This window comes from Triticum aestivum, chromosome 3A, assembly GCF_018294505.1.
Source record: "Triticum aestivum cultivar Chinese Spring chromosome 3A, IWGSC CS RefSeq v2.1, whole genome shotgun sequence".
Taxonomy (NCBI): Eukaryota; Viridiplantae; Streptophyta; class Magnoliopsida; order Poales; family Poaceae; genus Triticum; species Triticum aestivum.
In genome coordinates, this window is record NC_057800.1 from 26,327,955 (window position 1) to 26,340,964 (window position 13,010).

Consider the following 13,010-nt stretch of genomic DNA (forward strand, 5'->3'; position numbering starts at 1 on the left):
TCTATAACCGCATGACAAATGTGGTAGCCAAACTAAATAAACTCCCATCATCATTTAGATCATCCCACGTAAGGAAAAAAGATCAGCCAACTCCTGAACTCCTACTGCATAATGGGATTATATTTTTCTTTTTGACATGTTAATGGGACTTAAAAGCTCACTTACATGCATGCTACCGGTGCATGCTTGCATGCAGACATGTTGATGTGATTTAAAACCCACTCACATGCATGTGGCACGGTATTTCTGCATGCTTGCATGTGGCTTAGTGCGGAGCCACTCAACGTCAAGATCAGACGGCTATTATGGACTGATCTACTTCATCTAACGGCTACATCAATTTTGATGACGTGGATCAAGGAGAGGATAGAGAATTCCTAGTAGTGGGGGCTAGCTATTACTAGTAGATATAAGTCTTTGTAGAGATTCCACTACATACGGAACAAAATGAATGAATGTACACTTAAAATGCATCTATATACATCCGCATGTGGTTCATGGTGAAATCTCTACAAAGACTTATATTTAGGAACGGAGGAAGTACTAGTATAGTACGTACTGTAATTTATCAGCGAGATAAATTTGTACAATGCTATGAAGCTTCCAGCTTCTGTTACATGTATCTTGCGTCCAAGGTTGCCCGTTGCAACATTTCATCAAATACAAAGGAGACTAACATGCATGCTATTGCATCTCAATGATTGACAGATCATAGCAAATATGTACTCCCTCCGTTCCAAAATAAGTTTCTCAACTTTGTGCAAACTTTAGTACAAAGTTGTACTACTACTAAAGTTGACACTTATTTTGGAACAGAGGCAGCTAAAGAAAAAAAGATCCATGCAGTCCCTAGCCCTTGAACCGTGAACCCTGACCAGGCTTCAATTTGCTGGCAACGTTCGAGCTTCCTAATAAATGAAGTTTGCAACCTTTTGACCATCGGATCATTTTGTGCAGTTTCACCAAAATCGAGATGAGCATCCCTGTGGCAAAGAAATTGAACAAGCGTGATTAGAATAAGATTACTGGGACTAGTTGATGAGACATAAACTCATCGCAAATACAGTACGTAGAAGCCAGTAGAGGTATGTGCGGGGCAAAGAAGTTGAGAAATATCCACAGGAGTGATGTGGGCAGCTGGAGCAGTGGTGCAAGTCGGCTGTAAAGGGAGTTGTACCTGAGGGACGTAGCTCAACCTTGAGGAGGGCGGCGGGAGGCGGCAACTGCCCACATCGCGGAAATGCGCAAGGGACGAAGGCAACCTCACCGGCTTTGTGAGAGAGAACGTCGGGGACCCCTGATCGGGACGTGCCGACATTGGGTTTTCGCCGTCGGCGACGGCCACCGCATCTACACTAAGCATCCACCCCTTCCCCAAGCGGACGTGATCCACCGGGATGTTAGAGATGTGGCCACAATCATTTTGTGCAAGAGAGTGTGAAGAGAGCAACCCCAGCGAGCAACCGTGTAGGCTGGCCTGTCCTGACTATGTACTCCTTTTCCCTCCATATGAACCTATCATATTGCGTACGTGCCACTGAAGAAAAAAACTTTATTTATAAATGACGCGGCACCTACTACTCGTTCTCCTATAACCTTGCGCTTGGCATCTCCAAAATATTGACCTTGCGATTGGCTCTTCGCCTCTTCGGGAAGTCGAGCAATAATGGTAGTGCAGTATATATCGTTCTGGTTATATGAGACCGAATGAATTGCTGCACGTCCACCACGTGGGCGAGGGTCGAGGGGCGAGGGAGAGTGCCACATACGGAGCAAAATGAGTGAATCTACACTCTAAAATACGTCTATATACATCAGTGTTTGGAGTATGTACTAGTAGTTCATACTGAAATCTACTAAAGGACATATATATTCCAAACAATATGATATAATCTCTATAACCAATGTAGTAGGGATGAGGAGTAAACCTAGGGAGTAGTAAATTTTTCTCCTCGTCCTGCGAGCCACCACGCGCATGGGCGAGGGAGCGGGCGTAAGGCGTAGTAAGCAAGCTTCACCTCATCCTATGAGCCACCGCGCCTGTGGGCGGGGGAGAGGGCCTACTAAGCAAGCTTCTCCTTGTTCTGCGAGTTGACGGGACACATCAAAAGTACTCCACTGTATAGAGCCTTGCCTCTAAGGTAGGCCCCACATGGTTTGCCTCTTTTTTTAACATAACACGTCAAGTCGCAATTTGTTTATTCGCCCATGGTAGACGATCCTCCCTCCACCAAGTGGACAACCAGTACACGTGCCAAATTACCACGTGGGATGCTTTTTTTGTACAGAAATGAGCTCCACCGTGTACCCGCACGGGTGTGGTTGGGAAAGAGACGGGAGTACATGCGCCATGCATGCACCTCTTCTCTTCGTGCACGTTCCCCACCTACGTGGGTGTGTGTGAGAGATACAAACCACGTTCATGAGTGTTTTTTGTTTTGGGGTGGGGGTGGGGTGGGGGGTTGATTTCGTGAATTATTTATGGGAATATGTGTCGATGACATCTCAATCAAATTTTTGCATGCAATGTGTGTGAAATGGAGGGATATCCATATCATACATAGAGGGTTGGTCAATCCACGAGAAGAGAGGGAGGGGTCATAGCTATCGATAGAGTCGAAGAGAGGATCAAGTGGGTGGGTGCGAGATCGATGAAGAGAGCCATCGAAATTGTGTGTGTGTACAAGTCAAAGATATAGGGCGACTGGCCTACCGGAACGTTAGAGGGCACACGCCAAGTTTGTGTGTGGCAGGGAGACATGACTAGAGCGCTCGATGTATCGGTGTGTGGGGGGGGGGAGGGGGTGGTGGGAGGGGTAGGCAGAGGCCTAACTATAGAGGTAGAACGACTCGTATATGTGTTGAGAAGGAGAAACCCAGCTATGTCTTGAGGGAGATCGGTCGACATCCATACATAACTGAAGGACGGGAAATATGATGGGAGAGAGATAGAGGAGAGAGAGAGGGAGGGAGAGGGGTAAAGTGCTAGATGGGTGATGGAGTTGCTTCTCGAAGATGGTGGGAGAGGCCTACTAGACAAACTGAGGGTGGAACTGCAATGTTATCAATAAGAGTGGGGATGTGTTTCTGCGTGTGCCTGTGCGTGATAGATCTGTCGGGACGCATCCATGGATGATGAAGGGGAACCATGTGTTTGGTAAGCAAACCTAACTAGATCGGTAGATCAATTGTTGTTTGTCGGAGGAAGGGAGAGACACAACTAATGAGGTAGATCGATTGACATGTGGGTAAAAACGAGTTATAAGGACCTAGCTAGCTATATGTATAGCGAGAGATCGGTCGGTGTACGTCCATTTGTTAGAGGCTAATAAGGCCCAGCGAGACGGATAGACAGAGAGAATGGAGCTAGGAGGTGGTGCGAGAGGCCCAACTACTAGCTAGATAGGGGGAGGAGTGTGCGGTTATGAGAGAGCGATGAAAAGAGGGGCGAGAGTTTACACGTGTGTCTGACCGTATGAGAGACTCGAGGCAAGGACACATAAAGGAGGAGATTGAAGGTGTGTTTGTATGTTGTAGGCAGGCATCGCTGGAGAGGTTTATCGATCGGTGTGTGTCGGAAAGGAGTTGTGGAGACTCTGGGAAAACGACCTAAAGAAAAAAATGAATGTGCCCGGTGCATAGAATGCCGAGGGAGGGGGAGGGCGAGGAGGGCATTTTCATGCACGAGAGAAAGTTAGTGGTATAGCTACAAAGGTTAGAGGATTGTGTGGGTGTAAGAGACTAACAAAGATCATAATTTGATATGAAAGCAGATTCATATATTTGAATAGGAGATCATAGAGTTTTAAACATAGCATGCATGAATATAGCGGTGATACACGTGTTGTGCACATGTTATACCATAATGTGATAATGCATGTTGTTTGCAACTCACAGCTAAATGTCGAACAATCTAAACCATACTATACATCAAACAATCTCACATTTTATTTGAATTTCTGATAATGTGTGGCGTTTGCAGCTTACAACTAAATATCGAACAATCTAAACAATACTATATATCGAACATTCTCACATTTTATTTGAATTTGTGGTAATGTGTGGTGTTTGCAACTCACATCTAAATACTTGTAGGCGTATGGGGTGGGGCACCATACATAATGTGATAAACACATTATACGTATGAGACATGGTTTAGATTATGAAAATCTAGCTAGAGCTAGAAATTTAATGTGATTTGAAATCAAAATAAAGTGGATTCAAAAAATCTAGTTCGAGTTCATATAGTACACATAGTTCATATGTAACTCGAGACTAATCATGTGGTGTGCTGTGAAGATAATACACAAACGATGGTTTAACTTGACAATAATGATGATTGTAGATCTTATTAAAACAAAGAAACAAATTCAAATGCTTTGACTTCACAACAATCATTACCGTAGATCTTATTCAAATAGAGAAACGAATTCAAATTTAGTTCATATTGAAGCGGTAGTATATACGTTTGGAATGCACTAAAACATTCATTTGAGTAGTAGGTCGCATGCATTATACACGTAGCGAAATATTTTAATTGAACATAACATGAATTCAAAGTTTTGAATGACATTTGTAGGGCGCATTGATTTGGTACAGTACACGTTAGGCTTGTCCGGAAATTTCAACCCGCGCCTTGTTAGCCCGAAATTACAACGCGCGCAAAAACTCCCACCTCCTGTGAAATCCCGACACGCGAAATGCCCGTGGTACCCCTGAACCGAAAGAACTGCCTCAAATCGGTGGGGGTACTTTCGTAACTTACCCCACATTTCGGACAAGCGCATCTGTAAGCCATGGTTCCCCACTGCCATCCCATCCGCCCACCCATTCATACACCGAGGCCGCAAAAACCCGCGACGAAACCCCACACCCTGCTCCGTCCGCCACCCAGCCGGAGCCTCTTCCCCGATGATGTCGTCCACAGCAACACCTCGACGTCCCTCATCCACCATACCGGATGATGATCCGTCGTCGATCTCATTGTCCCGCCGGTTCAGCCACACCGTCCTCCACCTCCAAGGAGCCACCCCGATGTTCCCCTCGTCTTTCGTGCGACCTCCATTCCCACACCGCCATCTTCACCTGCACCACCGGAAGAGCATCATCATCACCATTTCCTCAGATGAAGTTGCGGCCTAATCGGCACCACCAAAGAGGTTGTACACTAATCACCACATTTTCTTCTTGATTTGATCTCAAGGTGCTGCCGGCGCTCGGTCCCGAGCCGACATGGCGCGGCTCCATCCACGGCGGCGTCACCGGCCACTTCCTCCACGGTGTCGCTCCCTCGGCGGTGAAGTTCACATCAGTAGGACCTTCTGCTGCTTTAGCTCTCGCTCGCGTTGCTGCTCTACTCTTGCTCTCGGTCCCCTGCCTGGTCTGCTCTTGCTATTGCTCTTGCTCGTGCTGCTGCTCTCGCTCTTGCTCTTGCTTGCGATGCTGCTCCGATTTAGCTACACTTCACTCCCATGCCGTCGGGGTGAAGGAAGAACCAGCCGCAGCGGGGAGGGGGGCTCCCCGGAGAGGTACCCCACTATCTATCTTAGGGTTCAGGATGGGGGCGGTGGTCGCCGGCGGTAGCAGGGATTTGGCGGGGCGGTGCCATGGGGATCGCCAGAGAAAAAGCTCGGCATGGGGGGGCTAGAGGGATGGCCGGGGCGGCGGCAGACCGGCGGTGGGGAGTGTTTTCAGGGCGGGCGGGGCGGCGCACCGCCGGCCGCGGGGGGCTGCTGTTGGGCCAGCTCAGGGGGGTGGAGGTTGAAGATGAACCGCAGGCCCTTGATTTCATATCCAACGGCTGCAAGATCGACTGACCAGAGATGAAAAAGTTAGTCGACCGACGTGTAGCCTCACCTTGCTAGTGCGACCAGTTTCGACAGCAAAATTCAGTTTCGACAGCAAAATTCAGTTTCGACAGTTAAGTTCAGTTTCGACAGTTAAGTTCAGTTTCGACAGTTAAATTCAGTTTTGACAGTTAAGTTCAGAGATGAGCGGCTGATGTATTTTACATCTAGCACTTTGTGGTTATGTATTTTACGTCATGTATTGGAGATGCTATTAGAATTCCACTCAGGATAACGTTGTTCGTTGTCTCTCTTGTCCTGCTTCAGCCTCGGTGTCGTACAACTCACCGGAGATGCTCCAATGACGAAACCCTCCATCATAGTGGAGCAGTACCTCGGGCTCCATCTCCAGACGCCTAAGATCTTCTTTCCCTCCTCCGACAGCCAAGTCAGCCGGAGCATCCTCACCGGCCAACCCAATCATGCTGAGATCGACATGGCTTCGCCAAAGAGGTTGTACACTTGTTGCATCTCTTTTTTACTCTACATGTTATATATGTTGTCCACTGAGCACATGGATTTTTTTTCCTTTAGTGTCTCCTTGAAAGAAAAAACGTAGGAATTTTAATTTTCACTTGTCCTCCTTTTCAAATTCCTATTCATGAAGCACAAGACTAAGAGATAGTAGCATAATAGCATTATAACCGTACATATTCTTGTGGTGTGACTTAATCTCACCATGCTTCTTTGCATCATGTGATCTTCCAATTGTTGTGAATCAAACACCCAGATTGGCAGAAATCCTGTGTTTTTAAATTCTCTGTTTTGCATGTGCATTCCTATCCTATTCCTGTCTATTTCCTATCCCTGCATTGTTGTAATCCTCCAATTCAAACGAGCCCTTACAGAATTACATCTCTTACAGATAGTTGTCAAAGAAAACCTTGTGTGGTTTGTCCCACTCCTGCTGTGCCGTCGTCCACCCCAGCTCAGCTGCTCCAACGACAGAAGGGTCCAGGACAGCAGGGATCCGGCCTCCAGACTGTCTTTCGCCACCTTAGATCTTCTTCCCCGCCGCTGGCAGCCATGAAAATTGCACTACCATCATCAACCGAGCAGATGATCTCGAGGACTACACGGGTCCGCAAGAGAGGTCGCACTCTTTCGTGTCTGCTTACGTTATGCATCGCTTAATATTACATGCTACTTTATCGTCCTGTTCACCGACTAGACTCTGAGTCAGCTCCAAACTAATGGTCAAACTTGAGTTTTTAAATGTTTGTGGGGTACATATCGGGGCCGCTATCAATAGTATCTATCTACTATCTGGTTAACTTCCGGTGTCTACTATGAGTTTCATGTTGGGTGGGAAACAAACAGTAAAGAAGCCATTATCTGTATTTTTTAACTAAAGCCATTATCTGCGTGCTATTATTGGTTTTGGGTCTATCCACAGGTTGCTACCATCACTCTGGATTTCTGCATGCACTCCTTACATAATCTCACTATGTTTTATTCCTATGCATGACAGTTATTGTAAACAATGGAACTGAACATGTAGAGCAAAAGAGACGAGCCTTGTGTGGCAATAAAATTTCATGTAGACGTCGCTCCATGGTAGGCGCAAAGGCAGCCCCCCTCCACGCATTTTGGATTGTAATCGAGAGGAAGATATCTCTTTTGAGGGGGATTCAGAAGGAGAAGACAACTCGTATTTACCCCCTGAGGTCTTCGCTCTAACTTGGCATGCTGATGTTGGTTATATCATGCATATGGTGTCTTGCATTGCTTACTTTATACATCAAATATGTCATCTGCTTAGTTTAGACATCCTTTGTGCGAATGGCATGTGTTTAGTTTATTCATCGTTTATGTGAATTATGCAACACCATCTTGTTTAGCCAGGCATCATATATGTGAAATTTGCAATGCCATCCTGCTTAGCCAGTCATCTTGTATGTAAATTATATCAGGCCATCCTTTTTTTCGTTACATATTACATTTGTCAACAATGTTATTACATTCAACTGCTCTTTGTGTGCATCAGCCATTTGACACGGTGATGGCAAATTCTGGAGTGAAAACAAGGTCTTCAGAGCAGACTATGCTATCTGACGAAGCACATATCTCGCTGGTTACAGATAGCTCCTCAGAGGAGGATTCAGAGACAGATGACCAGTCCTATTCCCCCCCCCCCCGAGGTGTATGCTCTAACTTGGCAGGGTTCTATTGCTCATATCGTGCGTATGGTGTCTCGCATTGCTATGTCATTTGATTAGTTTAGACATGCTTTGTGTGAATGCCACCTGTTCAGTGTCTAATTACCATATATGTGAATTATGCATTGCCATCTTGTTGCAAGACATTGTATATGTGAATTATACATTGCCATCTTGTTGCAAGACATTATATATGTGAATTATGCAATGCCATGCTGTTTAGCCAATCATCATGTATGTGAATTATATCATGCTATCATTTTTTTGTATTATGTGTTCCATTTGGCGACAATGTTTGTATATTCAACTACTATTCCTGTGCATCAGCCTTCTGAAGCGGTGATGGAAGTATATGGAATGAAAACAAGGTATTCAGAGCAGACAATGCTACCTGCTGAAGCAGACGTCTTGCTGGTTACAGAGAGCTCCTCAGAGGAGGATTCAGACACTGATGACCAGTCCTATTTTCCTCCTGAGGTCTATGCTCAAACTTGGCAGGGTTATATTACCCATGTCATGCATGTTGTCTTGCATTGCTTAGTTTTTACATCATATATGGATTGCCATCTGCTTACTTGCTTACTATATAAATCATATATTTGAATTATATCATGCCATCATGTTTACATAGTACATACACATCATCTATCTGAATTATGGCATGGCAACCCATTTAATAAAGACATCATATAGTTATATCATCTCATCCTGTTTAGTGTTTACAGTCATTATATTTTGAATTATGGCATTCTATCCGTGAATGTATGTGAATTATGGCATGCCAACCTATTTAATAAACACATTATATAGTTATGTCATGTCATCCTGTTTACATAGTCTCATATTTTGAACTATGTCTTTCCATGTTTTTTAGTTAGCCATCATAATGTGAAATTGTGTCATGCTATCCTGTTTAGTTAGCCATCATATATGTGAAATTGTGTCATGCTATCCTGTTTGGTTAGACAACATAAATATGAATTATTTCATGCCCTCTTTTATTCCCCACTATCCATTGCACCTGTCTATCATACAATGTCTATACTTTCAATTACTTTTCTTGTTTATCAGCCATTTGAATTGGAGAGCATGATGGCAGTATCTAAGGGAGTAACAACATGGTCTTCAGAAAAGATAGTGCTACCAGTTGATGCAGATAGAACCACGATTGTACTTGCCCAAGGACCAGATCCACCACACATAACCCAGACTCTCGCAGATTGTACCCCTACCCAGTTGGACAGAGAACCAGCTACACCCCTTCTAACCCCAACTCCTGCAGATAGTAACCCATTTCTAGTTGACACAGCACCGTATCCACCACAGAGCACCCAAACACGAGCCGTTAGTAAGGGAACTGCAGTGCCCAAAGCACGAGGACCACCACTCCGAATCCCAACTCAACGCTTAAAGGAGAAGAAGATTTGTTCTCAGATCAGGTTCTGTAGCTATGGTTCATACTCCTTTGCTCTTGCATGACTGTATTTACTCATACCAACTTTTTCAAATTTGAAGGATGGAATTGAAACTCCAATGGCGCAACAGGTATGTTTTAAACCTGTTTCTTTAACTGGTTTGCTGTTGTAACCTGCTCTATGTTGATTTCAGTTTCAATTGAATAAACAGTTATGTTCTCATGTCATGCACATTACAAGTGTTGCTATTGCTCTATAGTTACCCACACTTATATTCTGTCTATTCTGCTTTGTCTTGAACAAATATTATTTGAACTGTGTCTCTATCTTGATTTGGCAACAAAAACTAGAATGGTATAGACCATAAAGTGACCATGGTACATAGATATATGTTTGTTTCATGTTGTTATCCTGTCCACTTTACTACTGAACTCATTTACCAAAATGAGTTTCATATACAACATGGTAAACATGTGAGATGTCTGCTTGTTTCTCTTTTAAAATGCGGATAAAATATTGGAGAACAGTACGCGTTATCCAATGGTAAAGGAAGTAATGCAGATAAGGTTCAAGATATTGAGACATCCCTGTTGGTCTCCAAGAAAACTGATAAAAACTATCTTGACGACAGTGAGGGAACCCAAAAGTCATGTCTTGATGTAGTGTTCGAGTTACTGGCCACTACTGCTGGCACAAGCTCTTCAAACTCGCTGCCTGAATTAGTTCGTCTTCTTGAGTCTCAACTTCAAGTTGAAAGACATCAATCAGATGTGCTGCGACAGGAAGCTGAAGGACTGAGGAAGTCCCTGCAGAATTCAGATGCATATTTTCTGGTGCAACAGCAAGCGCTGAAGGATTTAAGCGCCAAACAAGAGAAAGTTAATAAGCTTGCTAAGCATCTTGCCAGCATTATGTGTAACCAGGATATTGTTTCTTGAGATCTTCTGAAGTGGTTTTAGTTCTGGATTTGTTTTGCTACGGCGTTTATTTGCGCTGGTCGCCAACTTTGACAACCAGTGTATATGATATGCTACTTTGTTCCCTATATTTGCACTGGTGGCGAACTTTGATGCCCAGTGGATGTAATATGTGTAATAGCCGTGATAGCCTAGCATTAGTTGCTTGCTTATTTATTTCCTTGTTCTCTTGTTTATTTTTTTCTTGTAGTCATTGCAGTTCTTTTTCCGCGGTTAGCTAGTGGCTGCAATAACCTATTTTTTAAAACTAGGCCACAATAACCACGGGCTAATATTTACTGTAGTGACACTAGGCCTCCTACTGGCCGTAGAAATAGTGGGCCTTCTACGGGCCGTAGAAATAATGGGCCTACTACGGGCCGTAGAAACAATGGGCCTTTTGCGGGCCGTATAATCGATTGGCCAAACATGGGCCAAACAGACCGCATTATGGCCGTAAACGGGCTAGAGTTGGAATCGTCCGTTCATGGGCCGACCATAATGGGCCATCGTTAATAGGCCGTATTTGATGACGCTATGAAATCGGCCCAATGTATTAACGGACCACAAACGGGCCGACTGTAACCACGGGCTGAATTTGGCCCACAAGCAGAAAAAGACAGTAACGGGCCGTAAGCAAATGAATGCTGGAAATGAGCCCAAGAGTAAATGGGCTCTGAGAAGGCCGAAAGATAACATGGGCTGGAAACGGCCCAACGGAATAATGGGCCGTTAATGGGTATAAAGTGATACACTGTTCATTACGGTCCAGTTTCACCACGGGCCGTTAATGGGTGTAAAGTGATACACTATTCATTACAGCCCAGTTTCACCACGGGCCGTTAGTAGGCCAAGAGTTACATAGGGCCTCATATGGGCCGAAAGACGTCATGGGTCATACATGGACCAGAAGTGAAAACAGGCTGGAATCATATTGGATGGCCCAGATGATGCTACTGGGCCTAATTCGGATAGGGTGTAACAGGCCTTGGGTTAGCGCGCTGTAAATGGGCTATATTCGAACAGGCCGTTAACTGGCTTTCCATGGGCCGGCCCGCTAGCTTTTGACCAAGTCAAACGGGCCGGCCTTTTCACAGGAATGGGCCACTGTTGGGCCTTGCCACGTGTCGACGTATCATAGGCACCTCCGTCCAATGAGTGGTTGACATCTGTCCCAATGATGAGCCAACACGTGTTTCCTCCAGCCAATGATGATTTTACACGTGGAAAATCCCCATTGGTCGGGGTTGTTAATGGGTTATCGGATCCAAAACCCGACCCGATAGCTTAACGGCGTTCTGTTACGGTGGATGCCACGTGTCGGTCACCCTTGACGAAAGCACTTCTATGACACGTGATTTATCGTCATGGAAGTGGACACTTCCCTGATGATAATTTTGGTAATGTCATGGAACACTTCTATGACAGCACTGGTATGACTATGTTGATTCTATCATAAATTTGTCATGGATGTACATGCATGACAAAAAAGCGACCTACTGTGACAAACACGTATCATCACGGAAGTGTATTTTTTTGTAGTGTTGGTTCTTTTTAGTGAGGAACCTGTTCCAAAGCTTTCGGGCTGACTCCCCGGGCTGTTGAGTTATATGATTTAAATCGTCTGTATCCAGTGGTTGGACATAGACCCCTTGAAAATTTGCCCAAAAAGCGTCTTCAAGCTCTTCCCAACTTCCAATGGAGTTTTCGGGGAGGCTTTTAAGCCAGTGCCGAGCTGGCCCTTTGAGCTTGAGGGGTAAGTACTTGATGGCGTGGAGCTCGTCTCCTCGAGCCATGTGGATATGGAGGATGTAGTCCTCAATCCAGACCCCAGGGTATGTCGTTCCGTCGTACGCCTCTATGTTTACGAGTTTGAATCCCTCTGGAAATGCATGGTCCAGCACCTCATCAGTGAAACATAGGGGGTGCACGACACCCCTATATTTGGCTGTACCGTGGTGTTCGGATTTTTGTTGTGTTGCATTGCGTGCTGGAGCGCGCTTGCTTGGTCCGTAGATGGATCTGCTTGCGCTGTCCTTTTGATGAGCCCTCGCGTGGATCGCGTACTGGCTTGTGTGCGGCGTCGTTTGCCGCTCTATGTTGGCCACGAGGTTGTCTATCCGACCGGATGGCTATTTTGTTTTTTATTGCGGCGGATCTAAGGCCTCCTCATCGAATTCAGATAGCAGCTTTCGCTTCGGGTAGCTCTTTGTGTGGCGACTACCGCCATATTTTGCTGCAGTGTTGAGTACTTCACTCCATCTAATTCTGAGTGGGTCTTGTGCAACCCTGAGCCTTTGCTTTTGCTTTTTCAGACTCCTCGCAGTGGCAACCAGCCTTTGATGGGTATTCTGTTGCTCCGGGTGCCTGTCCGGTGTGATGTCATCCGGACTGTTATGCTCGCCGGAGTCGGGTTGTTCGGTTTGATTCTCCGTGTTGCCGTGGTCGGACGGTGGTTCAATGCCATGTTTGTCGTCCGCTGGCTCACCCTGCTCTATCGCTTGGTCTATATGATCGCTATTTCTGCTGATGCGGGATTTGGAGTGGCGCTTCCGCCGCCGCTTTGACTGCTTCTCGGGGGAACGATCCTTCGCTGCGTCCTTCCGTTCCTTGTCGTCGTTTTCTTTCGGTGTG